Source organism: Oryctolagus cuniculus, chromosome 5 (genome assembly GCF_051225735.1).
Source record: "Oryctolagus cuniculus isolate XC-2025 breed Fujian yellow rabbit chromosome 5, ASM5122573v1, whole genome shotgun sequence".
In the NCBI taxonomy this organism is placed as follows: Eukaryota; Metazoa; Chordata; class Mammalia; order Lagomorpha; family Leporidae; genus Oryctolagus; species Oryctolagus cuniculus.
In genome coordinates, this window is record NC_142871.1 from 4,742,609 (window position 1) to 4,769,255 (window position 26,647).

General features: G+C 43.5%; 2 long non-coding RNA genes across 6 annotated transcripts in view; both read right to left on the bottom strand.

The window, feature by feature from the left end:
* Positions 1 to 26,647, bottom strand: part of LOC127492930 (uncharacterized) — a 145,846-nt gene that overhangs the window by 104,581 nt on the left and 14,618 nt on the right. For all 5 annotated transcript variants that reach the window (XR_016233548.1, XR_016233550.1, XR_011388422.2 and 2 more), the window contains exon 3: positions 2,335 to 2,492. This is a non-coding gene — a long non-coding RNA (uncharacterized LOC127492930). The remainder of the gene's footprint in view (positions 1 to 2,334; positions 2,493 to 26,647) is intronic.
* Positions 16,465 to 26,238, bottom strand: LOC149126383 (uncharacterized). Its single transcript, XR_016233552.1, has 2 exons — positions 25,836 to 26,238; positions 16,465 to 25,610 (listed from the first exon to the last, which is right to left on the bottom strand). It is a non-coding gene; the product is annotated as an uncharacterized LOC149126383 (long non-coding RNA).

Here is a 26,647-nt window from a genome sequence, read left to right on the forward strand (position 1 = left end):
GAGCAACTGACATCCGAACTAGAAACAGCCTGCATGCCAAAGATACTAGACTTGGCTTCCCAGGCTACTGTTGGCTCTTGGGAATTCTAGCCAATCAAAACCTATGCCCAAAATGAGAATGGCACAAAACATAAAATACAGCCCAAATAGTCACAACTACTAACTTCTTTGCTGCCAAAGTTCCATCATGGGCACTCTCCTGGCCAGCCAATAGGCAAGACCACGGCCTGTTACCTTCTGAGGGCTCACAGAATATGGTAATCATCTCTCTCAAAACACGAGCAATTATTTTTTCTTTCAAAAGTTCAATATGATTTGATTTAGATATTAATATTTATGTGCTATTACTGAACATAAAATATTACAGTCAACGTTAAGGTATCATCTCAATTCAGTTTTTGAGTGGAAGTTTCCATGAAAATAAATAACCAACTATTTCTTAAACATTTGCATAATGAGCTATTTAAATGCAAGGGATTCTAACATATGTAAACAATTGCAAATAGCATGTGGGGAAATCTAAAGCAAAAATACCCATTGTTACTCCTAATATGTGATTCATGATTTAGCCAAAGCATATTTTTAAATTTTTATGCAGTAAAGAACTACACACTATACTCTCAAGCATAACATATTTTTCAGAGCAATTAGAAATCAGTAAAGGAATTAAAATATACCCTGACAGTGTTGAAAAATTATTAAGTGCCAATTATAAAAATATTTCCTTGACCAACATGGTACATAACACCCAGAGGGATAGACTTTATTTTTTTTTTAAGATTTACTTACTTATTTGAAAGGCAGAGTTACAGAAAGGCAAAGATAGAGCAAGAGAGAGGTCCTCCATCTGCTGGTTCATTCCCCAAATGGCTGCAATGGCCAGACCTGGGCTGATTTGAAGCCAGGAGCCTGGAGCTTCTTCCAGGTCTCCAAGTGGGTGCAGGGGCCCAAGGACTTGGGCCATCTTCTACTACTTAGGGATAGACTTTAAAATCATCAAGATTAATTCCATTGCATCAGATTCTATAGGATGTGATCACACAGTTTTAGTAAATTATGACACAAGGCTTTTGTTTAGAAACATTCAAAATCATATTTCACTTCTCAGTAGCTGTATAGTTATTTATAACTAACCAAGCCAAATATACCCTCTCGGAATATTTATCAACATCAAGTGTGCTGAAGTAGCTCAGTGGCAGAGCCTAAATTGCATTAGCTCATCCTTCTATCTAATCCAACTGTGTTCTTTTTTTTTCTAATTTTTAAACATTTTTATTCTAATTTTTTAAGTGAAATGGAAGAAAAATAAGAGGACAGTGAGAGTGAACGCTGTCTGCTTTTGATAAGCAGTAAGATTGGTCCAACGGGGAAAGACACTCTATTTCGTGCTTGCTCCATGCTAATTACTGCCCGAGGAAAGCCACTTTTCAACCCACAAATAGCTGCCACCAGTCAGTGCACAGCCAGTGGGCAGCCCCGGAGCTGCTGCACAGGGCGGGGCAGACAGAAGCAGTTGCTATCGTGGAAGACGAGCTCCCTCCCTTCTTTTCCTGCGTCAGGAAGATTCTAAATACCAGACGCTGCATGGAATGCTGCACGCTGGGTTCGTCTGTCCGCTGGGGCCACCACAAGACAACACTTGAACCCCAAAGCCACAGTGACACGAGGCCCGACGCTCACGTCGCTCCTAATTTCCCAGCACGCACTTTATTCAAGGGTCTGATACTGCGCACCGTGATTGCTACAAAGAACTCTGGGTGAACCGTGTGGTGTCCCTGCACACAGTGCTGATGCCACTTTAGGGGTAGGGAAGGAAGTGAGTTTCTTGTTAGTCTAATTGCACCTAAGGGAAAAAAAAAAAGGCAGCACCAGAAAATGACCCAAGATCTGGCCAATCAGTATTTTACACTTAGAAAATAACATAATTAAAAAAATAATGTTTTTAAAGACATTTGAATATGTATATAGAACATGTATAAACACATATAGACATATGCATAGATTTGTAAATGTGTATATGTGAGGGGACTTCCAAATTAGAGAAAATGAGAGAACAATGCAGGGATTTCAAGTTTTCTTGCATCAAAATGAACTGATCTTCTAAATGTATTTGTTCTTGACCTTTCTGGAGTCTGCTTGTATGTATTGATGTGGGTGGGTGTGTTTGTGTGTAAATATGTAAACTGACACACACACACGCGCACACACGTATGTGAACCTGAGTGGCATGGGTCCCATTTCTGTTTCCGACTCTCGGCTCCTAGATTCTGAGACTGTCTAATGGCCTCACTGTAACTGAACAGTGTTTCCCATAGAGCCCTCCATACGAGTTACCTGAGGAGAAAACAGCACAATGAAAAGGGTCCGTTCTCTTAATGGATTTTAGCTCCTCCACCGCTTAGCTGACTGAAACAGATGAAAGTAGATGCAGACTTCAACACAGGAACGTGTTTTGTGCTTTACGACGAAATGACAACGGCGTGTCGTTTTCCCTGTTAAACATTTTGAGAAAAGTTTAAATTAGCAAAGCAAGAAAAAAACACAGAAGTAGCGCACAAAAGGCTTCCAAAAGGTTTTGCAAGATTGTTTTATGAAGATAAAATTATGAAAACAAGGAAAAGGCAGTTGCAAGAGCTGCTTCTCCCAGTGTGTACGATACTTTCACAAGTGCTTCTTACGGAAACCACCGTCTCCGGCAGACACGTTTGCAGCAGAATGTGTCCAGGTGAGTCATTTGTCACATGGGAGTGCACATCCTTGTCCCAGGCCCATGAACCTCCGACAACCTTCACCTTCATTCCCATTGAGCTTCTTTCCTGATAGTTATTTTCCATTTTCTTGCAAAATAATTTCATACTGCCGGCAGTGTTGGCAACAGAATATTAAAAGTCAAATTTGTGTCAACATCCACAGAACAAATATCAGATGTTGCTATTAACACTGACATCAAAATCATTAAGAAATTTCCATCATGTAAATTCATTATCAGAATTGGATTGGCATGAATACATCATGGTGTTATTCATGCAAATGATTAAAACTCTGCCTCCTGAAAACAAATGGCAATAATGGAATCAGATGTCTTGTGCGCGTTCTTGACAATCCATTAGACTTGGTTTTAGGCACAGACTTCCAGATGATCAGAACGAAGGGGAGCAGAGCAAGGTTTGTCATTAACATTGCCAGTGTCCACATGGAGAGCCCGGGAGGGTTGCTGTGATGCCCCCAACCCTCTTCACCGCACCCGCCAGGGCACAATTATGGCTACAATTACTGCTGAAAAGAAGATAGGTTATTTTATTGTTGCCAATTTCGAGTCTCAAAGGACCTCTCACATGAAAAGGTTGCTGTGATTAAAACACTGGAGCTGTGATGGAACAAAGCAGCAGAAAATCATTAACCTGAGCCTCGCAGGTTTTCCTCACCACCCCACGAGAGTGCAATTGCCACCCTCCCTGGGTGCGGGAGGGGGTATGACTGCAGATGTCACTGACGTCGGCAAACTCCCCCAGTAAGCGACAGACATGGCAGCGAAGGGGCTGAGGCTCCCCTAGTCGGGGAAACACCTAACTCCACTGAACTCAGGAGGCTGGCAACTTGTACACCACAGCACTCACCACCGCGGTAGGCCCCCAATGATTAATATTCAAAACGAGTTAAGTGAGCCATCAGCAGCCAAACCAGCACCAGGCAGAGCGAGTGGAGCCTAATCTCTAAGAAGCTTCATTTGCAGAAGAATTCGAGAGTCCTGTCCAAATCCACTCAAGAGCTGGAGCCCCAGTTCGAGGAAAGCATGCGGAATTTACAAGCATGAGTTGCAACAAATCATATAAAATGGATTATACACCCATTGAAAATATGCTATGGTGGTTTTGGTGACATATATTGCGATGGCTGCTGGAGAAAAAGGCTGCCACATGAGTTCCTTAGAAAGTTGCTTTTCTGGAAAATCGAGAGCTGATTCTTGATGGAGTTGGCTTAATATGGCAGCAAACCTCTCACGGCTTGTAGGTCCAGATCCTGCTGCTGTTAACTCATCCACAGAGGAAAACTGCACCCTTAAGTTTATTTTTCTGTTTTAAAATTTTTATTTATTTATTGGGGAAGCAGAGGGACAGAGACATAGAGAGTGAGAGAGAGTGAGAGAGGGAGAGAGAGAAACTCCTATCCACTGGCTCACTCTTTACATGCCCATAATGGCCAGGGAGCTAAATCTGGGAATTAGGAACTAATCCAGGTCTCCCTTGGGGATAGCAGGAACCCAGTTACTTTAGTCATCCTTGCTGCCTGCGTGTCCACATTAGCAGAAAGCCGGAGTCAGGAAATGGAACTGAAAGTTGAATCCGGGTATTCCGATGTGGATCATGGGCATCCTGACCAGTGAATTCACTGCTAGACCAAGCGCACGCCCACTAACAAGACGATGTCTTGCAGGGTTTTCGTTGAGATGCATGTTGTGCTCTAAGTACTATGTTTTTGCAAAGCTGCCACTTGTACATAATTCACAGGAAACATTTCCATCAAAAAAACCATGCTTCACAAAACCAAACACTCCCTTAAGTTACTACTTCTCCTACTTCATATTTAAAAATGAACATCAATAAACCCACAACTGGGGTTTTCATGCAAATCAAACACGAATCTACCCCTGGAAGGAAAGTTTTAGATCACACTTGTCTGTAATGATGTGGAAAGTGCTGGCAGATTCTCAAGATGGACAAAATTCTGAAATTAGAATTTTATTTCCTAATTGGTTAATAAAGCAATAAAGTAACTGGATCTTGTTCAGAACTGAAAAATCCTTATGCACACCACAGAAGGGCAAGACTTCCAAGAATAAAATTCTAGAAATGCTAGAAAATTGAGCATTATGACAACATGCTCTAGCTTAGAAATAAGTATTTCCCCCAAGAAACTATTTCAATGAAAAAATTATTGTACAACAAAATTTCCCTGAGAAAATGAATATTCCTTCTTTTTTTAGGTTATTTTATTTTTTAAGGATTTATTTATTAATTTGCAAGTCAGAGTTACACAGAGAGAGGAGAGGTAGAGAGAGAGAGAGATAGAGAGGCTTTCCATCCGATGGTTCACTCCCCAACTGGCAGCAACACGGGTGCAGGGGCCCAAGGACTTGGGTCATCTTCAACTGTTTTCCCAGGCCATAGAAGAGAGCTGGATCGGAAGTGGAGCATCCAGGTCTCGAACCAGTGCCCATATGGGATGCCGGCATTGCAGGCCAGGGCGTTAACTCACTGCGCCACAGCATCGGCCCCGAATATTCTTTCTAAAATAAAGTCTTATCCTACCACTTACAATATTGCCTTTATTTTATGTTTTAAAAAAATCAAGGCTTTATTTTATTTGTTTGATTCCTGTGTATTTTGTTCTTTATTTATTTATTAAATTTTTGAATAGTTTTTAAGATTCAATATGATTCGTAGATACAAAAAACATTAATGGTATTCCATTCCTCACTTCCTCCTTCCCGCTAAGATTTTATTTTAGTTTTATAAACTTTTTTTTTTTTTTTGACAGGCAGAGTGGACAGTGAGAGAGAGAGAGACAGAGAGAAAGGTCTTCCTTTTGCCGTTGGTTCACCCTCCAATGGCCGCCGCAGACAGAGCACTGCGGCAGGTGCACCACGCTGATCCGAAGGTAGGAGCCAGGTGCTTCTCCTGGTCTCCCATGGGGTACAGGGCCCAAGGACTTGAGCCATCCTCCACTGCACTCCCGGGCCATAGCAGAGAGCTGGCCTGGAAGAGGGGCAACCGGGACAGAATCCTGCGCCCCGACCGGGACTAGAACCCGGTGTGCTGGCGCCGCAAGGCGGAGGATTAGCCTAGTGAGCCTCAGTGCCGGCCATAGTTTTGTAAACTTTTTACTATTTATTTGAAGGGCAAAGAGACAGAGGCAGAGACAAAGACAGATTTTCCCCCACTGATTCATTCCCAAAAGGCCCACAATAGCCAAAGCTGGACCAGGAGCCTGGAACTCAATCCAGGTCTCCCATGTGGGTGTCAGGGACCCAAGCACTTGAGCCAAAATCTGCTGCCCCTGGGAGTGTGCATTAGCAAGAAGCGAGAAGGGACTTGAACCCAGGCACTCTTGTATGGGGTGCAGGCATCATGCATGGCACCCTAACTGTTGTGTCAAGCACTCACCCAAAAACCAGCTTTAAGGTAAGCAAGAAATGAAAATACAACGACATAATGCATGCTTGTCTTTGTTTTCAGTAGCCATTCTATTGTTTGAGAAAGAGCAAGTACAGGGCTCCTTGGCCCTCAGCCCCATTTTCAAGATGAAGAGCAGACTGCTGGTAAAGCATATCGGGCCTTCCTCACTGACCCTCTGCCCTGCCCAGGCCCTATCTGCACAACGACAAGGCACAGCATGACTGTGAACTACGGAAGGCTCTTGTCAGATCAGCTCCCCAGGCACATCACGTCAGGCGGGAGGGGCTCCCCACCGGAGCACGGACAGAGAAACAAAACGGCACAAGCAAAGCCGTGGCAGATTCATTCCTGTCTGCACCAATCGTCAGGGTCCAGCCAGAGCAAACCCAGGGCAGAGGCTCCCAGGCTGGCGTTATTAGGTGGAGATAAAGAGACTGTGGAGCCCTAGGCGGAATCAAGCCGGACTCTCAGTTCCCCAAGCTGTGGCGCAGACAGGAAGACAGCAGGGAGCTGCCCCCACTCAAAGGTGGGGCTCAGCCAGGCCTGCACTGTAGGAGGCAGGGCTCTGAGCCAGGGTGGAGGAACACTGGGCAGCATTCAAGCCATCCATGAGCATAGATAGGAAATGTAGGCTGAAAGAGAGGCCTGCGTTTCTAAATCCCTTGTGGGCAAGCCCAAGGCAAAGCGCATTCACCCACTGTGAAGTCTTCTGGGAGGCAGGGGGCCTGGGTGCTGGGCGTGTCACCCTGTTCTTAGCTGGGGCACAGGAGCATGGCAGCCATTACAGCAGGTCCCAGACACCTGCACTGTGGGCGGAGCTGCAGCAGGGCAAGGGTGAGAAGCTGGGTGTGTGTGACAGCCTGGCAGGCCAGCTAGTCACCTGCGAGTGGCGTGATGTCAGCCTAGGCACACCAGCTCGAGGGACTGGCACAGTCTGCGTGTGAGCCCCGCAGGGTGCGATGCCCAAGGGCAGCAGAGTGTGCGCTTGTCCAGCCCGTCAGCCGCATTTCCTTGTGTGAACAAGTAACTCCTGTTGAAAATACAACAGCAGTGGCAGGTGCTGTGGTGAGGCAGGCTAAGCCGCCTTCTGCAGTAGCCGTATCCCCTACGGACGCTGGTTTGGGTCTCAGCTGCTCTGCTTCTGATCGAGCTTCCTGCTAACTGCCTGGGAAAGTGGAAGATGGCCCAAGTGCTTGGGTCCCTGCACCCACTCGGGAGATCTGGAAGAAGCTCCTGGTTTCTGCTTGGTCCAGCCCTGGCCATTTCAGCCATCTGGGGAGCAAACAGCAGATGGAAGAACCACCCCCCCACACACACATACACAACTATGACTTTCAAATAAATACATAAATCTTTTTTAAAAAAGAAAGAAAATACACAGCAAATGCCTGCAGTGACCCCTGCGTGGAGGCACTCTGAGTCCTTCGTCCTACAGACCCACCACAATCCTTTCCTCCCCGCAAGGCTGTTGTCAGACTGACGGCAGAGACCTTGAAACTTTCACAAAGCTCCTCCAACAAAAGCAGCTTTTCGAGAAATTAGATGATAGCAAGTACCCAAGTTCCCACTGGCAGAATTAATACATACTACATTTAGTCTTATTTGTTTTCAAACTTTTCCTGTGTGTGTGCTTTAAAAAACAAATTAGTCATCTGTTTTCAAGGACTCCTCTTCAGAATGTAAGAGAATGTGACAGATAAGGATCAATCCCTTTTGTGACGCCTCAGTGTGCCTTGGGGGTGAGTCCCGACCACTCAAGCACACACAGCGCTGACGTGGGTCATACAAGGACCAAGCTGCTACAATTTCTCCTCCTCTCCTCTGTGCCTTCCTCAAGCCTCTGCCTGCTGCAATTGTCATTCGCACTTGTTTATTGACCACAAACGTCCCTTCTGTTCTTCTCACAGAGAGCATGGCCGTTTGTTTCAAAGCTCGCGTGAAAATGATCTACACCCTTTCTCGGCAGCATCCTGCCAATGTCCCTTCAAGTCAGAGTCTCTCCTCCCCAGGAGAATACTGTTGTCAGAACATATTCACACCTCTACTACCCCATCACAAATGAGAGTTAATAGGATTGTCACAGTACTAAGGAACAAAGGGGGTTGAAAGAATGGCATGGAGCATGCAGCTTGCAATGGACTCTGAACTAACATAATCATCATGAAACACTCACAGATTTTTCAGGTAGGAAAAGGTAGACACTTGCCTTTTTAAAAAGATTTATTTATTTATTTGAAAGGCTGAGTTACAGAGAGCAAAGGCAGAGAGTGAGAGAGACAGAGAGAGAGGTCTTCCATCTGTTGGTCCATTCCCCAGCTGTGCTGATCTGAAGACAAGAGCCAGGAGTTTCTTCCAGGTCTTCCACGTGGGTACAAGGGTCCACTGCTTTCCCAGGCCACAGCAGAGAGCTGGATCAGAGCCGGGACTAGAACCCGCGACCATATGGGATGCCAGCACTGCAGGCAGCAGCTTTACTCGGTGGGCCACAGCTCCAACCTCAACACTTGCCTTTGAGATTTTATATTAGAGATTTCCCCTGCTGACCTTGGCTGAAGCCTGTGGCTGGCACGGATCTCTCATCATTAGCCTTTGGAGGTAACCTTGTAATGTGAAGAGGGGTGCATATGTTATCGAGGAAGATAGCAATTCCATTATCAAAAGAACCATAAAGCATAGCCCTGAAGAGACTGAATGTGTTGAGATAAAAAGATGAGAGGCAGGCTGCGTTCTGAGCAGGTGGCTCCCGCAGGGAGGCCACATCTCACAAGGAAGGACAGCAGGGATGGCAGCCCTGGGCAGCTGTGTGGGCCTGAGGTGCTGGACTGAGGATGCGGGATTGGGGTGAGGTTCACTTTCCCTTGACCCTGTGAGATAAGAACGAACAGGACAGGGCTATGATGAGTTACTCCAGCATTTTCTAAGCATGCTTCTTCAGAGAGTCAAGGGCAATCTGTGCACCTCCCTGGAACTGGCCTGGGAGTGGCACCATGACAAAATCACCCCCTCCTGTGCTTTGCACCGCAAGGGTTTCCTTGTGAAAGGTTCCAAGTGGTCTCAGGTAGGGACCTTCTGGTTGCAAAATAAGGACTCACGTCCAGCTGGTTTCACAAAGAAGGAAGACTTGTTAGAAACACCTGCTAGAGGAAATTCAGCATTCCTACTGCCTTTCCCAGGTAGAAACCCCAGGAGTGAAGATAATGCTTCAGTTTGGTTATTATCCTATTGAACCACATGTCGGCTGCACATAGCCTTCTATTTGGTCAAATGCTGGGACAATGTCCAAATTCCCAAGCCTGCTCTGTGAGGTCTTGCTGCACCTGACGCCACTCCCACATCACTTACCTGTCGCCCATCACTCCCCAGGTCAGGACACTCCATTGGGAGGTCTGGTGGCCCTTACACATTTCTCAGTGCCATGTCTTGGCTGATGCTATTCCCTCCCTCCCACAGGGAATGCCTTCTTCCTTCTCACCACCTCTTCTAATTCGGCTCTCCAGTGCTCTGCTCCATCCCTCTCTCCACAAAGACTCTCCTTGTGTGCAGAAATAGCAACACAATGCCTGCTGCATTAATCCAGGCCATGGGATACATCAAGAGCACAGGTATAAAATGCAAAGCACAGGACCCAGCGCTTAGTAAGTACTCAGTGATATGCAATTAACATGTCCACCAACCATCAACATTACTCGTATTGTAACCGGATAAAAGCTTCTGCTACTATTCTCTCACTTTTACATTTCCCACACATTTCTCCATTTCCCGGTGCCTCGAAGCATGAATGGTGTCTGATTCTATCTGAAGCTGCCCGAGTTGCCTCACACCTTTGCATAGTGTTTTCTGGAAAGTCTATGTTCCCCTGAAGAGCGGAACCTGCTCTGGGCTCCTCACCTCCCAGCATGAGCCAATCAGAACAGGGGCTCCCAGGACACCTGTTGAATCATAAGCAGAGAACACTGCCATTTGTTTTCAGGTAGCATCTTTTATTCAAAGCTTTACCAGACGTTTCTTGGAAACAGTGAGTCGTACCCAAGGCGGATGACTCAATGAAGTATTTCAGTCACATTCTGTAATGGGGAAGGCTCCGCTCCATGTCTTTTTACCAAGCTGAGACTCAGCAAATGATCAGCAAGCAAGGAACCAGCGGTGCGGGAAATTCGCAGCATAAAACAAGCTCCGGAGTTTAACCAGACAACGTGATCCACGCAGATCAGAGCAGGGCCTCTGTCAGTCAGTATCCGGGCCACTGGCAGTGCAGGGACACCAGGCCAGGAGGCAGCTTCCCATCGCCTGCCCTGCTGGGATGGAAGAAGGCGAGCTCTCAGCAGCACGAGGGAATGGGAATTGACTTCGGTTGCTCCACCACTGTTCTGCAAGGAACCTGAGCAGCAAATCCCTTCTGCAGCCCTCCCCATGGGAGGCACAGAAGACAGCCTCCCTGCACTCAGCTGGGAAAATAGGGAGGTGTGAGATACTTTTATTAGTCTTCTGAAAAACTGTACTAATTCTTCCAGTCTCAATTCCCTGCCCCTGATTGCAAGCGAGCAATGAGAAAAGACTGGATTTCTAAACACCAATGCCCAGCTCTCCTCATCTCCGTGGAATCGTGTCTTGACTCAACTCCCACCAGCAGGGAAAGCGGAGGGGAGAAACAAGGAACCTTCCTGAACGCTCACATTCAGAGCAGTGAGATTTATACATGAGATGCAAATTGCTATGTGTTATTTACACATCGGAGGAAAAGCAAATCTTGAATGTAAATGTTTAGGAGGCATATTATTTTTAAATATGAAAGTAATAAAAATTATTAGAACATTTGCAACTCCCACTCTGTTAAAGAGACATTCAAATGAGTTTTTTTTTCCCAAAGAAACTATTTAAGAAATACAAATTTCATGAGTACAACTTTAGGAATATAGTTATTCTTCCCACCATACCTGTCCTCCCACCCACATTCCCACCCCTCCTCCTCTACCCTCACCCCTTCCCAGTCTCATTCCATTAAGATTCAGCTTCAATTAACTTTGTACACAGAAGTACAACTCTATACTAAGTAAAGATTTCAGCAATTCGCACACACACATGCACACACTAAAAAAAAACTGTTTGAGAACAAGTTTTACAGTTAACTCTCATAATATAACTCATTGAGGACAGAGGTCCTGCATGAGGAGTTAGTGCACAGTGACTCCTGTTAATTTAACAATTAACACTCTTATGTATGACATCATTGACCACCCAAGGCTCTTGCCTAGGCTATGGAAGTCTTTTGAATTCACAATCTCTGTCAGTATTTAGACAAGGCCATAAGCAAAGTAGAAGTTCTCTCCTCCCTTCAGAGAAAGGTACATCTTTCTTTGATGGCTACTTCCTTCTGCTGGGGTCTCACTCACAGATACTTCATGTAAAACATTTTTTTTGCCACAGTTTCTTGGTTTTCCATGCCTGAAATGCTCTCATGGGTTTTTCAGCCAGACCAGGAAGACTTAAAGACTGATTCTGAGATCAAAGTGCTACTTAAAGTGATTGTCATTCTATGAGTCTGTTGTGTGGACTGCTTCCCATGTTGGAACATTCTCTCCTTTTTAATTCTGTCTGTTATTATTATCAGACATTTTGATCCTATTTATATGATCACTTTAACACTTAATCCTATCTATATGTTCACTTTAATACTTAAAATGATCACTTTAACACTTAGGATGGCATTTTTTACCACCTAGCTTAATGGGTCTTGGGATCCCATGGCAAGTTTTTAAATTGTACCTTTAGAAGTAAGTCTGTAGGAATGTATGCAGAACTATACTGCTTTCCAGTTACAAACTTCCTCCTCCCTCTCTTATTCCCATTCTTATTTTTTACTGAGATCCATCCTCAATTGACTTTATACACATATGATTAACTCTATCTTAAGTAAAGGGTTCAACAAATAGTATGAAAAAAAAAAAACCCTGTTCCTCAACAGTCAAGACAAGGGCCACTCAAGTCATCCCTTCTTGAAGTGTCAGTTTCATGTCTACAGAGTTCATTTTAGGTGTTCTATTAGTTCTCACAGATCAGAGAGAATATATGTTATTTGTCCCTTTGGAAACAGCTTATTTCACTAAGTAAGATGTTTTTCAGACTCATCTATTTTGTTGCAAATGACTGAATTTCATTTTTCATACTGCTGTGTAGTATTCCATAGTGTACATATTGCAGAATTTCTTTATCCAGTCTTTGGTTGACAGGTGTTTAGGTTGATTCCATGTCTTAACTATTGTGAATTGAGCAGCAATAAACATGGGGTGCAGGTAACTCTTTTATTTACTGATTTCATTTCCCATGGGTAAATTTCCAGGAGTGGGATGGCTAGGTCATATGGTGGGTCTATATTCAGACTTCTGAGGTGTCTGCATACATCTTCCACAATGTCTTTACCAGTTTACATTCCCACAAATAGTGGATTAGGGTACCTTTTTCCGCACATCCTTGCCAGCATTTGTCGTTTGTTGATTTCTGTATGAAAGCCATTCTAACTGGGGTGAAGTGAAACCTCATCATGGTTTTGATTTGCATTTCTCTGATGGCTAGTGATTCTGAGCATTTTTCATGTGTCTGTTGGCCGTTTAAATTTCCTCTTTTGCAAAATGTCTGTTTAATTCCTTTGCTCATTTCTTAACTAGTCTGTTTATTTTGTTGTTTTGGAGTTTCTTGATCTCTTTGTATATTCTGGTTATTAATTCTTTATCAGTTGCATAGTTTGCAAATTATTTCTCCCATTCTGTCAGTTGCCTCTTCACTTTCCTAAGTGCTTCTCTGGAAGTACAGAAGCTTCTCAATTTGATGTAATCCCATTTGTTAATTTTGACTTTGATTGCCTGCAAGAACTCTTTGCCTGTGCCAACGTCTTACAAGGCTTCCCCAGTGTTCGTTAATAATTTCATGATATCAGGTCATAGATTTAGGTCTTTAATCCATTTTGAATGGATTTTTGTAGACACTGTAAGGTGGGGATTTTGCTTCATACTTACACATGTGGAGATCCACTTTTCCCAGCACCATTGGTTGAAGAAATTATCCTTTCTCCAGGGATTGGTTTTAGTGCCTTGCTCAAATATAAGTTGCTTGTAGATGCTTGGATTGATTTCTGGCATTTCTATTCTGTTCCACTGGTCTATCCATCTGTTTTGTAAAAAGTATCAGGCTATTTAGATTATAACTGCCTTGTAGTAGATCTTAAAATCTGGCATAATGATGCCTACTGCTTTGTTTTTGTTGTATAAGACTGCTTTAGCTATTCAAGATCACCTGTGCTTCCATATGAATTTCAGCATCATATTTTTTTATCTGAGAAGAATGTCTTTGGTATTTTGATTGGTTTCACAATGATTCTGTAAATTGCTTTCATAAGAGTGGACATTTTGATGATATTGATTCTTCCAGTCCATGGACATTGAAGATTTTTGCATTTTTCTATCTTCTTCTATTTCTTTCTTTAATGTTCTGTAATGCTCATCACACCGTTCATTGACAACCTTTGTTAAATTTATTTCAAGGTGTTTGAGGTTTTTTGTAGTTATTGTGAATGGGATTGGTCTTAGAAACTCAATCTCAGACTAACCTTTGTCTCTGTAAACAAAGGCTTTTGATTTTTGTGTATTGATTTTATATCCTGCTACTTTACAAAGCTCTTCTACGAGTTCCAATAAACTCTTGTTGGATGCTCGCTATGGGTTTGACATAAATTGCCTTTGTTGTGTTGTGGAATGTTCATTCTATATTCAATTTGCTTAGAGTTTTCATCATGAAAAGGTGATATATTTTATCAAATGCTTTCTCTGACTCTATTGAGATAATCATATGGTTTTTTTCCTTCAGTTTGCTACACATTGAATGATTTGCAAATGTTGAACCATCCCTGCATACCAGGGATAAATCCCACTTGGTCCGGGTAGATAATCTTTCTGATGTGTTGTTGGATTTGATTGGCTAGAATTTTTTTGAGGATTTTTGCATCTGTGTTCATCAGGGAAATTGGTCTGTAATTCTCTTTCTTTATTGTATCTTTTTGGGTTTAGAAATTAAGGAGATGTTGGCTTCATAAAAAGCAATTGGGAGGATTCCATCCCTTTCAGTTGTTTTGAATAACTTGAAAAGAATTGGAGTTAGTTCTTCTTTAAATATCTGGTAAAATTCAGCAGTGATGCCATCCAGTCCTGGGCTTTTCTTTGTTGTGAGGGTCTTTATTACTGATTCAATTTCTGTCTTGGTAATGTTTAGGTTTTCTATGTCTTCATGAATCAATTTAGGTAAGCTGTATGTGTTCAGGAATCTATCATTTCTTTCAGGTTTCCAAGTTTGTTGGCATACAGCTCTTTATAATAATGTCTGATGATTCTCTTTATTTCTGTGGTGTCTATTGTTATATTTCTTTTTTCATCTCTAATTTTATTGATTTGGGTCTTCTCTCTCCTTTTCTTGGTTAGTTGGTCCAATGGTGTGTCAATTTTGTTTATTTTTTCAAAAAAAAAAAAGCTCTCATTTTGCTGATCTTTTGTATTGTTTTTGGGTTCAATTTTATTGATTTTTATCTCTAATTTTAAATATTTCCTTTCTCATCTAGTTTTGGGTTTGGTTTGCTGTTGTTTTTCTAGATCTTTGTGATGCATTGAAAGCTCATTTATTTAGTGCCTTTGCAATTTCTTGATGAGGCACCCATTGCAATAAACTTTATTCTTAACACTGCTTTTGCTGTAACCCATAAGTTTTGGTATGCTGTACTGTTGTCTTCACCCATTTCCAGAAATTCTTTGATTTTCTTTTGATTTCTTCTATGACCCACTGTTAATTCGAGAGCATGTTGTTCAGTCTCCATGTGTTTGCATATATTCTAGAAATTCCTGCATTGCTGATTTCCAGCTTCATTTCATTATGATCCAAGAAAATGCATGGTATTATTTCTTTTTTTTTTTAATTTGCTGAGACATGCTTTATGACCTAGCTTGTTGTCAATTCTAGAGAAAGTTCCATAAACTGGTCAGAATGTGTATTCTAAAATTGTAGAATGAAAAGTTCTGTGAATATCTGTTAAGTCCATTTGGTCTATAATATCAATTAACTATGCTGTTTCATTGCTGATTTTCTGTCTGGTTGATCTGTCCATTGCTGAAAGTGGAGGTATTGAAATCCCCCATTACTATTGTATTGGAGTCTATGTCTCCCTTTATATCCATTAACATTTCTTTTAAATAGCCAGGTGTCCTGTAATTAAGTATATAAACGTTTATAATAGTTAGATCTTCCTGTTGAATTGATCTCTTATTCATTACATAGTGCCCTTCTTTGTATCTGCTAACAGTTTTTGTGTTAAAATCTTTTTTTCTGATATTGGGATGGCTACACCAGCTCTTTTTTGGTTTCTGTTGTCATGGAATATATATTTTCCCATCCTTTCACTCTCAGTCTGTGTGCATCTATGTTGGTGAGATGTAATTCTTGTAGGCAGCAAATAGATGAGTTATGCTTTTTAATCCATTCAGCCAGTGTGTGTCTTTTAACTGAAGAGTTGAGGCCATTTACATTCAAGGTTATTATTGGTAAGTAATGACTTTGTCCTGCTATTTTTCCATAAATATTCCTATTTTTACTTAGCATTTCTTTTGTACTTTTCCTGTGAGATTTTCTTTCTTTACATTCTTTCATAGTAATGACCATGTTTCTGTGTTTCTGTATATAGCACATCCTTAAGCATTTTTTGCAGGGTTAGACGGGTAATGACAAATTCTTTCAATTTCTGTTTGTTATGGAAGATCTTTATTTCACCTTCATTCATAAATGAGAGATTTGCAGAATATGATATTCTGTGTTGACAGGTTTTTTTCTTAAGACTTGGAATATATCATGCCACTCTCTCCTAGCCTATAGGGTTTCTGATAAGAAGTCTGCTGTGAGTCTAATTGAAGATCCTCTGAAAATAATCTGGTATTTCTCTCATGCATATTTCAGAATATTTTCTTTATGTTTTACTGTGGTGAGTTTGATTACAATGTGTTGTGGTGAATATCTTTTCTGTTCATGACTATTAGGGGTTCTATTTGCTTCCTGTACTCAGATGTCCCTTTCTTTCTCCAAATTAGGAAGTTTCTGTTATTATTTCTTTAAAAAGGGCCATCTAATCTTTTCTCTCTTTCCATGCCTTCAGGAACTCCTAGAACCCATATGTTGGGTCATTTGATAGTATCCTGTAGATTCCCAAAAGTGTTTTTTAGTTTTCTAGTTTTATCTTCTTATTTTTGGTCTTACTGTATAATTTTCTGTGCTTTGTCTTCTAACTCAGATATTCTTCTTTCTGCTTCACTGATTCTGTTGTTAAAGCTTTCCACTGCGTTTTGTATTTGTTCTATTGAATTCTTTATTTCTCTGATTTATTTTTTAGATCTCAATTTCATGGAGAAATTTTCTTTCATGTCATGTATAGATTTTAGTAGTTCGTGCATTTGTTTCTGATTCCTTCTATGCAATCTTGTGATCAATTTTTTGAATTCCATTTCCGGCATTTCTTCAATCTTATCATCTTCACAAGGTAGTATTGAAGTGTTGTGTCTTTTGGGGCATCATAATGTCTTCCTTAAACTTGTTTCTTGAATTGGTATGTTTGTTTTTCAGCATTTGTGGAGATACTCATTGGTTTCTTCTTTGATTTTTCACTGTGGCAGCTTTTAACTTTGTACTATGCCTCTGTACATTAGTGTAGTGTCTGCTTTCAGTAAGTATCTAGAGGGGTGTGTGGGTGTGGCTAGGGAGCTCTGTTCAGTTCTCCTCTAATACTTTTTAAAAGAACTTTTATCAGAATTACAGAAAACAAAACAGACAAAATATCATCTTGGCTGTTGAGGAACAATTTTCTTTTTCATACATTTTGTTGAAATCTTTACTTAGAATAGAGTTACTTGTTCATGTATAAAGTTAATTGAAAATAGATCTTAGTAAATATAAGAAAGGGAATAGGAGAGAGAGAGGAGGAAGAGGGGTGGGAGTGTGGGTGGGAGGGCAGGTACCCTGGGAAGAATCACTATATTCTTAATGTTGTATTTATGAAATGCATGAATTTTGTATTCCTTAAATAAAAGTTTTCTTGGGGGGAAAAAAGTAAAATATGTAGACTCTGGCTTGTGTCCACTTCTCCAAACTGGCCACCTGAATTGGCTCCATTTTCTGGTGAACTGTCGCTTAGCCCTTCTGGACATGCTGTGTTACTGATTAAACGTCCAATGTGCAGCATTGACGTATTTGTTTTCAAGTCTCCATTTGTACTGTTGGGAGTCAAATAAATAGGGCATTTTGTTCACTTTTCTCCCAACTGGAACAAGTTGAGAAAATGGAAACCACCTGGCCACATGTTCTGAATGACTAGCAGGTTATCTGGGACACCGTGCAGAGGGAAGTGTGGACAGCAGCCAGGCCTCAGTGCTGATCTCGCCCCACCTCCAGCCTTTGCGTTATACACAGATTATTTCCTTTCATTCTCGCAACAACCACAGCAAGGAGGAATCGATATCGTGACTGCGGTACAGACCAGGAAAGTGAGGCTGTAGAAGTCAGTGGGATTTCCACATTGGCACAGCCGGCAAGGGTCTATACAAACACAATGCCACATTGAAGAGTGACCCTGAAGGTGAGCCAGAGGGCTATGTCCCAGACACCTTCATGGCCCCAGGGAAGAAAGATGCTCTGGTACCTGCCTGCAGGTACTCAGCGTGGCAGGCTCCACACTGTGAAAGTTGGGTATCCCCATCTCCTCATATACTCTCCCTGCTACTGGGTAAGGTTCAACAGTTGTTCCAAGGAGGGCTTTGGTCTCTCTCGAGGTCACAGCCAGCAGTTGATAAAGCTGTCTTTTTACTTCAATCATATGCTTTTAAATATGCTTCCTTCCTAAGTTAGCTTCTTTTGGGTTAAAGCAAACAATCTCTATTGACAGGAGATGAATGTTCAAAGATGGGTCAGTCTATGTCCACCACACACACCTGTGTGAATACAGGCTGTCTGCCTCCTGTAGGTACCGCTCCTCTTCAAAGACACTCTTTAAGCAACACCTTTACCCACAGGCAGTAAAGCAGCTGCTCTGGAAGGTGGGACTTAGGCGTGTACCGCTGAGCCCACCGTCACCTCCAGAGAGTGAACATGTCCATCAGGGAGGCTGCACAGGTGACAGAGCCAAGCATTTCCCAGGGCTCCACACTTAGACAGCACCACTCTTGGCGTCTTGAATTCTTAATCATCTTAGAACAAGAAGTGCCACGTTCTTATTTTGCACTGGGCCTCATTCATTGTGAAGGCAGTTCTTCTGGTATTCCCTAAGGTTGCCTCGGGTCCTCTTTGTTTATTGTGGTAAGATACACACAATCTAAAACCTAACGTTTTAACCCTCCTTAGGGGTGCAGCTCAAGGCCACTAAGGACATCCACATTATTGAGCAAATGCCTGAAGAATATGCTTTATTAATTCCCAGAAGACATTCCATCCCCATTAAAGGGGTAGCTCCCATCCCCAGCCCAAGGCAGCCACCATCCCACTTTCTGACCCCATATGTGCAGAATTGTGCTGCTGTGGTCTGCCCCCAAATCCACATGTTGAAACCTAACACTTAATGCAGTGGCATTCACAGGAGGGTCTCTGGCAGTGTGATGAGATCCTGTGGCCCCACCCTCATGAATGAGCCTAGTGTCCTTAGAAGAGCAGCCCGGACAAGCCCCTTCCTCCCTGTGTGGACACAGCAAGAGGTGTGTCTTTGAAGGACACAGCAAGTGAACCCTCACCAGACACCCAGTCAGCTGCTGTCCTGATCTTGGATCCCTTCGCCTACAGAACTGGAGCCCCAGATTGCTGCTATTTCCAAATTACACAGTCTAAGGGATTTTGCCACAGCCTCCTGAAGCGACCAAAGCATGCCCACGAGTTACCCGGTGTCTCCCAGGCTCATCCCTGGTGTAGCTTGTGTGGGAATTCCCTTCCTTTGCAAGGCTAGATGGATTCATTGTACGTGCACACCACATTTTATCTCTCCACTCATCTGTGGATTTTTCCTGGCCTTTTATAGTTTCTTCTCTTGCTCCCCTTCTTCCTTTCCGCTTGCCTCTCCTGTCTCCAGGCAAGTGAACGGCTTTTTCTCACAATAAATCACTTTGCATTTTCTAGAATGTTATAGAAATTGGAATCATACTTTGTTGGTTGACTTCTTTTGCTCAGTGGAGTTATTTTAAGATTCTTCTATTTTGTAAAATGCATCAATAATTCATTCCTTCTTACTGCTGGGTTGTATTCTGCCATAGAGTTCTACCACAATTTAGTTTCCGGTTTTGTGCTATGACAAATAAATCTGCCAAGAACATTGATGTACCAATCTTTGTAGGAATGTGAGTTTTTATTTCTCTTAGATAAATACCTGGAAATGAAATGTCTGGATCATATAATACATGTATAAAGAAGCTGCAGAATCATTTCCAAGTGGTTGCATGGCTTTGTCTCCCTGCTTCCGACAGGAGAGCTCCAGTTTTTTTCATTTTCTTGTCAACACTTGATGATGTCAGCCCTTCTAACTTCAGCCATTTTCACTGGATGTTTAGGGAGTATCTATAGACCATTGTGATTTTGTTTCTTTTTCCTTATAATAACGATATTGTTCCTGTTCTCCTGTGCTTACTTGCAATCTTTATATTTTCTCTGAGAAAGTATCTGTTCAAATCTCTTGCCACTTTTAAAATTGAGTTGTTTTCTCATTATTGAATTGGGGGAGTTCTTAATCTATGCTATGTAAGAAGTGTAGGAAGTTGTTACTAGTATAAGCCTTGTAAATAATTTCCCTAATTTCCCGTAGTGTGCAGCTTGTCTATTTATCCTCTTTATGGTGTCTTTTGAAGATAACTGATGGTGTTCACCCCACATCTTTCATGTCTCAGAATCACTGTCCTTGGCTGGTTGTGGCTCGGTGTTTTGGAAATGTTACATATTTTTCTAGTTCTAGTGGTTGTGCCTCTCTCTCTTTTTTCAAAAGATTTATTTATTTATTTATTACTTGAAAGTCAGAGTTACACAGAGAGAGGAGAGGCAGAGAAAGAGGGAGAGAGAGAGTTCTTTCATCCGATGGTTCACTCCCCAATTGGCTGCAACGGCCAGAGCTACGCCTATCCGAAGCCGGGAGCCAGGAGCTTCTTCCGGGTTTCCCACACAGGTGCAAGGGCCCAGGGACTTAGGCCATCTTCTACTGCTATCCCAGGCCATAGCAGAGAGCTGGATCAAAAGTGAAGCAGCCAGGATTAGAACCGGAGCCCATATGGGATGCCGGTGCTTCAGGCCAGGGCGTCAACCCACTGCGCTACAGCGCCGGCCCCTCTCTGCCTCTCTCTTATAAAAACATCACTAACTGAATTCACATCCCACCCTCCATCCAAGATAATCTTGTCCTGAGAGCCTCTGTATTTACAAATGAGATCACATTGACAGGTACCTGGGCTACCTGTGGAGACCATATGTACAGGCACCAGCATTGTGTCACAGCAAGTAAAGGAATGCCTGCCGTGCTGGCAATCCATATGGGCCCAAGTTCAAGTCCTGGCTACTCTGCTTCTGATCCAGCTTTCTGTTCAGGCGCCTGGGAAAGCAGCAGAAGAGGGCCCAAGTGCTTAGGCCCCTGCACCCGTGTGGGAGACCCGGATGGAGCTCCTGGTGCCAGGCTTTGCCTGGACTAGGCCTGGACACTGGAGCCGCTTGGGGAATGAACCAGAAGATGGATGCTCTCTCTCCTTTTCTCTCCACCCTAACTCTGCCTTTCACATAAATATATTTTAAAATATGCTACAGTGTGCAATTTAGCTTCTGCCGGTCTTGCTTTCCTCACTTAATAGTACATTTTGAGATATTCCCCCAAGTTATTAAGGATCAATCTTATTTTAAGTAACTACGTAATATCCCATTGTCTAAGTGTACCATATTTTATTTAATCATTTTCATGCTAATTGGCATGTACTTGGAGCTTTGTTTTGCTAAGGATGATCAGTGGTGCAATGAACACTGTTGTAAATACAGCCTGATATTTTATTTCCGTGGAATCGGTTCCTACAGGTGGCATTGCTATGTCAAGGATATATGTGAATAATTTAAATGTTAATAAAAGTTTCCAAATTGCTTTCCAAGAAGAATGAAACAATCCACATTTCCACTAAAAATTCGTGAGCCAGCAGTTTTCCCATATCCCAGCCAGCGTTTTTAACTTTCCAAAGGGATTGGTATATTGTGAAATCCATCGCCTCAAGTTAACGAGGACGGAGGTTGGCATTGTCCCTATGTGTTCAGAGGCTGCGTGGATTTGCTAACTTGTTGTCCTTGATATCTGCTTGCTTGGCTGTCCTTGCACCTCTTCATTTGGTTCACTTACAATTTACAAATGCTCTTTCTGTATATCTTATTGTTAACCATTTCACTCACTTTTACCATAATTTTTAACTCATTTGCGAAATAAACTGTTTTCCCTCCATCTTTCACTTGCCAGTTGACTATATGTAGGGATCTTTGCCTTCCAACAAGTAGTTTATGTTTAAATAGCCAAGTAGTTTATCATTGCTTTTGTGGCTTCTGATGTTCTTCCTTGCTTGTAACAACCCTATGGTCTCATCACCACTCCAGTTTGTTATACAACTTTTCTGGTTGCATTTTTATCCTATTGTATTTGCTACTACGCATGCCGTGTGAGCTAGAATCCAAATCATCATTTAAGAGTGTGCCCCTGGTCGATGCCCTGTCACACAGGAATCTGCTGCCAGGACTTCCGTCCCTGCCTGTGGCAGAGCCGCATGGCTTGGCTTGGCTGGCTGACCCCAGGGTCTGTGTCCAGCCGGGCCAGGCCCTTTGGCCATGTTCCTTGCTCACAGTTTTCTTATTCCACTTTAAGATCATGATTTCATGGGGGAAAATACTTTTAAATGGAAATGCATAAACTTATATGTTAATTCTGAGAGAACCAATATTTTAATATTTAACTTCATATAAAAATAAAATATTTTCATTTGGTGAGATCTTATTTTATGTTCTTCTACAAGATTTTAAAAATTTCTTCAGAAAGCACCTATACCTTTATAATTGAGTGAGTCCTTTATATGCAACTTTTATATGAATTATAATTCACACTTTAAGTTGCTGTTAGTTTTTAATGGAATAATTTTTTCTTATTTTCATGTCTAGCTAGCTATAGCTAGCAGAGAGAAAGCTATTGATTTTCACATGTAATATTAATTGCTTTACCAAATTCTCATTAATTACAATAACTTTTTATTAGAGTATTTTGAATTTCACCAATATGAACTCAATCATTGTAAAAGGAATTGTATCTCTTTCGAAGTATTTAAGTGACTATTTCCTTTTCTTATCTTCAGAGCTATCAAATACCTGCAGTAAATATTCTTTCATTGTTCCCAACTTTAGTAGAAACGAGTTTAGCATTTTACCATTTAGAACAATGTCTGCATGTTTAAAATAAACAGTCTCCTCAAATTTAAATGTATTTCCTCCTGATTCTGATCTGCTTAGGTGTGTCGGTAGGAAGATCTGATAACTCTATCAAATGTCCTCTTGAATGTGTTGATTAGCTTATACTTTTCCTTCTTAGCGGCTTGATCACAGAGGTCCTCATAGGGAATCACCCAGCATCCCTCAACTCGTGGACCCATGGATGTCTGCTCCGAAGGACCCACAACTGGAAGTCAGCTGCACATCTTCATCTCCACTGACCGCCATGATAGTCCATTGCTTTGACTTCCGGTGCCATCTACGCCAACCCCTGGTGTGCACACGGTTCACCAGACAGACTTATGAGCCTGGCCTCCTGGTTTCCACTCAGTCCTGCTCTCCCATGACACAGGAGCACCTTTTCCCCTTGGCTACCAAGTCCCAGGGCTACTGGGCCACCTACCCTCGGCAAATATCCTCAGCCCTGCCCCATGCACCCCAACAGGGCCTCCCTGTGCTCAGGTGACATCAAGGTGACAAGCGGCTTCCAAGATGGCTGCACAGAACCAGCGCAGCAGAGGATACCTGAAGTGCACCTACCGACCGGGCTTTGGAGTGGACTCCAGGGAGTGCCAGAGACGAAGTCTGGATGCTGAAGAACAAGCTTCCCATTTTACAGGTGGGAAGAGAGAAGAGAACCACCTGCCTTAAAGTCCTCAAGCCTCACTGTCCCACTGTTGCCAAGGGGTGAGGGGCACCTGTGGGAGCCTCATGGACCCCGTCACAGCTGACGCCCCAGGACCTTCCTCGGTTTGCCCAAGAATCCATTTCCCAGTTGGAAAGAAGCTGTCCAGCAAGGAACGCAACTCCCAAATCCTCTTGTGCACTTGGAGGTGAAATGGAGCATGCTGACCACTGGGAGGCTCTCATAGGGCTGTGCCCAGGCTGCCCAGCCACCTGTGTCCAGCCTTGACCCCTGCCACCACGGCTTATTTGCCCTCCTGGCCAGCGCTGGGCAGAGCTCCAGCAATGCAAACACTCCAGGCTCTCTCCCTCTGAGCAGATGCCCTCCCCTGCACAGGAACGTAGGAGACAAACACTGACCCCTGTCCAGGCTGAGGGGGACCCCTGGAATGGGGGTGCTATGGAAACTGCAGGATGCACCCACGAGTAAATGGGTTCAAAGATCAGATGGAGGACAGATCTGTGACAGCGCCTCCTGGACCACCAGGGAACAGCATCTGACAAGGCCCTTTCTGTGGAGGCCTCTTCTTTTGTTTTAAACTCTAAGAAAATTACTTTCGACCACTCAGCTTTCTGAAGTTACAAGGGGCTAGAGGTGACAAAATGTTCCGTATTCTACAAATGCAGCCTTGCAGGTTGTTTGTTCTGATGCCACAAAACCCCCTTGAAGATGACGAAATGCTGGGCAAAGAAGTCAGCAGCCATGGGGGCCCCAGATGTGCACTGTGAACCCCCAACAACAAAAGCACACCCCCACTGCACCCTAGAGAACTCCTGTGCCCCCTCTTCCTTCCTCCTGAGGATGAAAAGGAAGCCAATGCCAGTCAGCTCCAGGGTGTGCTCCTTCAGATCAACACCCAGACCCTTGGACACTACCGCCCCTTTGAGCCTTGTGCCCAGGAGCCCTGTGAACAGTCAGGCACAGGTGGGCATGGGGGTCCGAGCAGGTGCGTCTGCTTCCCTTGTCCATGCAGGCTGCAGCCTCTCAGGGTCGGGGTGAGTGCCCACACCTTCCTTGATCTCAGCGGCACCCAGCAACACGCACATTACTCAGGCAGAGCGCCTGAAACAGGAGCTCTGTGTGGACTGAAATTGCACAAACCCCATGGTGCCCTGCTGATGTGTCCCAAGGGAGGCTCACGGAAACACAGGGAGGTGCTCTGGTGCTGTCTCAAGGTGGACTGAACCTCCCGGTAACTACATTCCCAATCTCCTTTCACACCAGTCACCGCCCACACCTTCCCCACCCATGCACTGCTGAGTGGATTATAGCTGCGTGCTGCTGCAGCACGTGATAAACTAGTTTGCTTTGGCATTTCCTAATTAAAAATTGCTTTCATTCCTTCACTACTATAGCAATGTATGTTTGAGAAAGCAAAGATAAGCACATTTTAGAAAAAGCCTCCGTTCTCTCACCACACAGAGAGATCTGCTGGGGATGAGCTGTGGGCACTGATTTCCAGATCTCTCTCTGCCTTGGTAAATTCATCTTTTTTTTTTTTTTTTTTTTTTTTACAAATTATGACTCATATTGTCACAACTATTTGTAGCTCTCTTCTTCATTTAATAAGAAGAGGGTGAGGCCGGCGCCGCGGCTCACTAGGCTAATCCTCCGCCTAGCGGCGCCGGCACACCGGGTTCTAGTCCCGGTCGGGGCGCCGGATTCTGTCCCGGTTGCCCCTCTTCCAGGACAGCTCTCTGCTATGGCCAGGGAGTGCAGTGGAGGATGGCCCAGGTGCTTGGGCCCTGCACCCCATGGGAGACCAGGAAAAGCACCTGGCTCCTGGCTCCTGCCATCGGATCAGCGCGGTGCGCCGGCCGCAGCGCGCCAGCCGCAGCGGCCATTGGAGGGTGAACCAACGGCAAAGGAAGACCTTTCTCTCTGTCTCTCTCTCACTGTCCACTCTGCCTGCCAAAAAAAAAAAAAAAAAATAAGAAGAGGGTGATATCCCAAACCAAATTCATGTTACAAGCATTCTCCTAGGATATTGTTTGAACTGCCATTTATTTTGCTACTATTTAACAACAGTTCAGTTCACTCTTTTCCTATCAGAAGCTTCCGTGTAGCTGGCTGTTTTCTCAAATGCCGTTTTTGGTCTGTCTGGTCCATGCTTTCAGTGGGCAACAGGCACAGAACAGGCTCAGGGGACACAGCAGTGAGCACAGCAGGCGGATCCCAGCCCCGTGAAACAGCGAGTCCTGGAGGCAAACCTTGAAAGAGTTAACTTCTAAGTAAAGGTGAAATTATAAACATGGATAGGCATCTTAGAGGAGGGAAGAGCAGACATGAGTGGGGGTAAAGACCATGGCTTGACACGAGACCTACCAGACAAGTCAGGGAGAGGAGGGAGGGCATCCCCCAGGCCCCTACTACAGAGAGGAGAAGGGAGAGGGGCGCGCAGGTGCGGATGCCAGCAGATGGGGCTGGGATCTTACTCGGAGGGCAGTGGGGAGCCCCGAAGTGCTTCCTACAGGAGAGGGACTTCCTGAGTTGGGCTTGAACGATTGCTTTGACATCAACGGGGGCTGGTGGTGGGAGTGGCACATGGTTACAACACGGACACGGTGATCTACAAGGTGACAGCGCTGATCATTGCAAAGCGTTCAGAAAACGCTGTAAAGAAAAGGAAAAGAGGGCACCCATATTCCATTACCTGAAGACCATTTCTATCAACGCATCGTTGCAGAGCTTCTTGGAGTTTTAGGGTCCGACATTTATACTTCAGTATACATGGACGGCCCATTATTTTGAGGACAAAATTAGATTGCAGCATAAGTGATAGCCTATACTGTTTTCTGTCCACAATATCATGAGTATATTTTGCATACTGGATAGATCAAAAAGTAGTACATTTGGAAGTTGTAATGTTAAGTTTAATAATTTAATTAATGTCTAGTAATAAAGATGTGGCTATAAAATTCATCTGGGCAGACCACAGTGATTAATGGGCTGTTGTTTCCTGTTTTGTATGAACAGGGCAGCGCTGTTTGGAGAATGCAGAATATGCACACACGCTAAATGGACTGTGCCAAGTCAGCAGCTGGGTGACGACCCCTTAGCTCAGGATGGCAATTTCCAGACCCTCCCTTAGATCTTTTTCCCATCCCCCACCTACCACCACTTCAGAGAGTGCTGGTATCCTGGCTTCAGGGCTTTGGATTAATTTTGACTGCTTCCTACGAAATCTCTCAGTGACTTTATTTGTAGAATAAGTGTTCTTTGGTTTGGCTTCTTGCCAAAGTTTTTG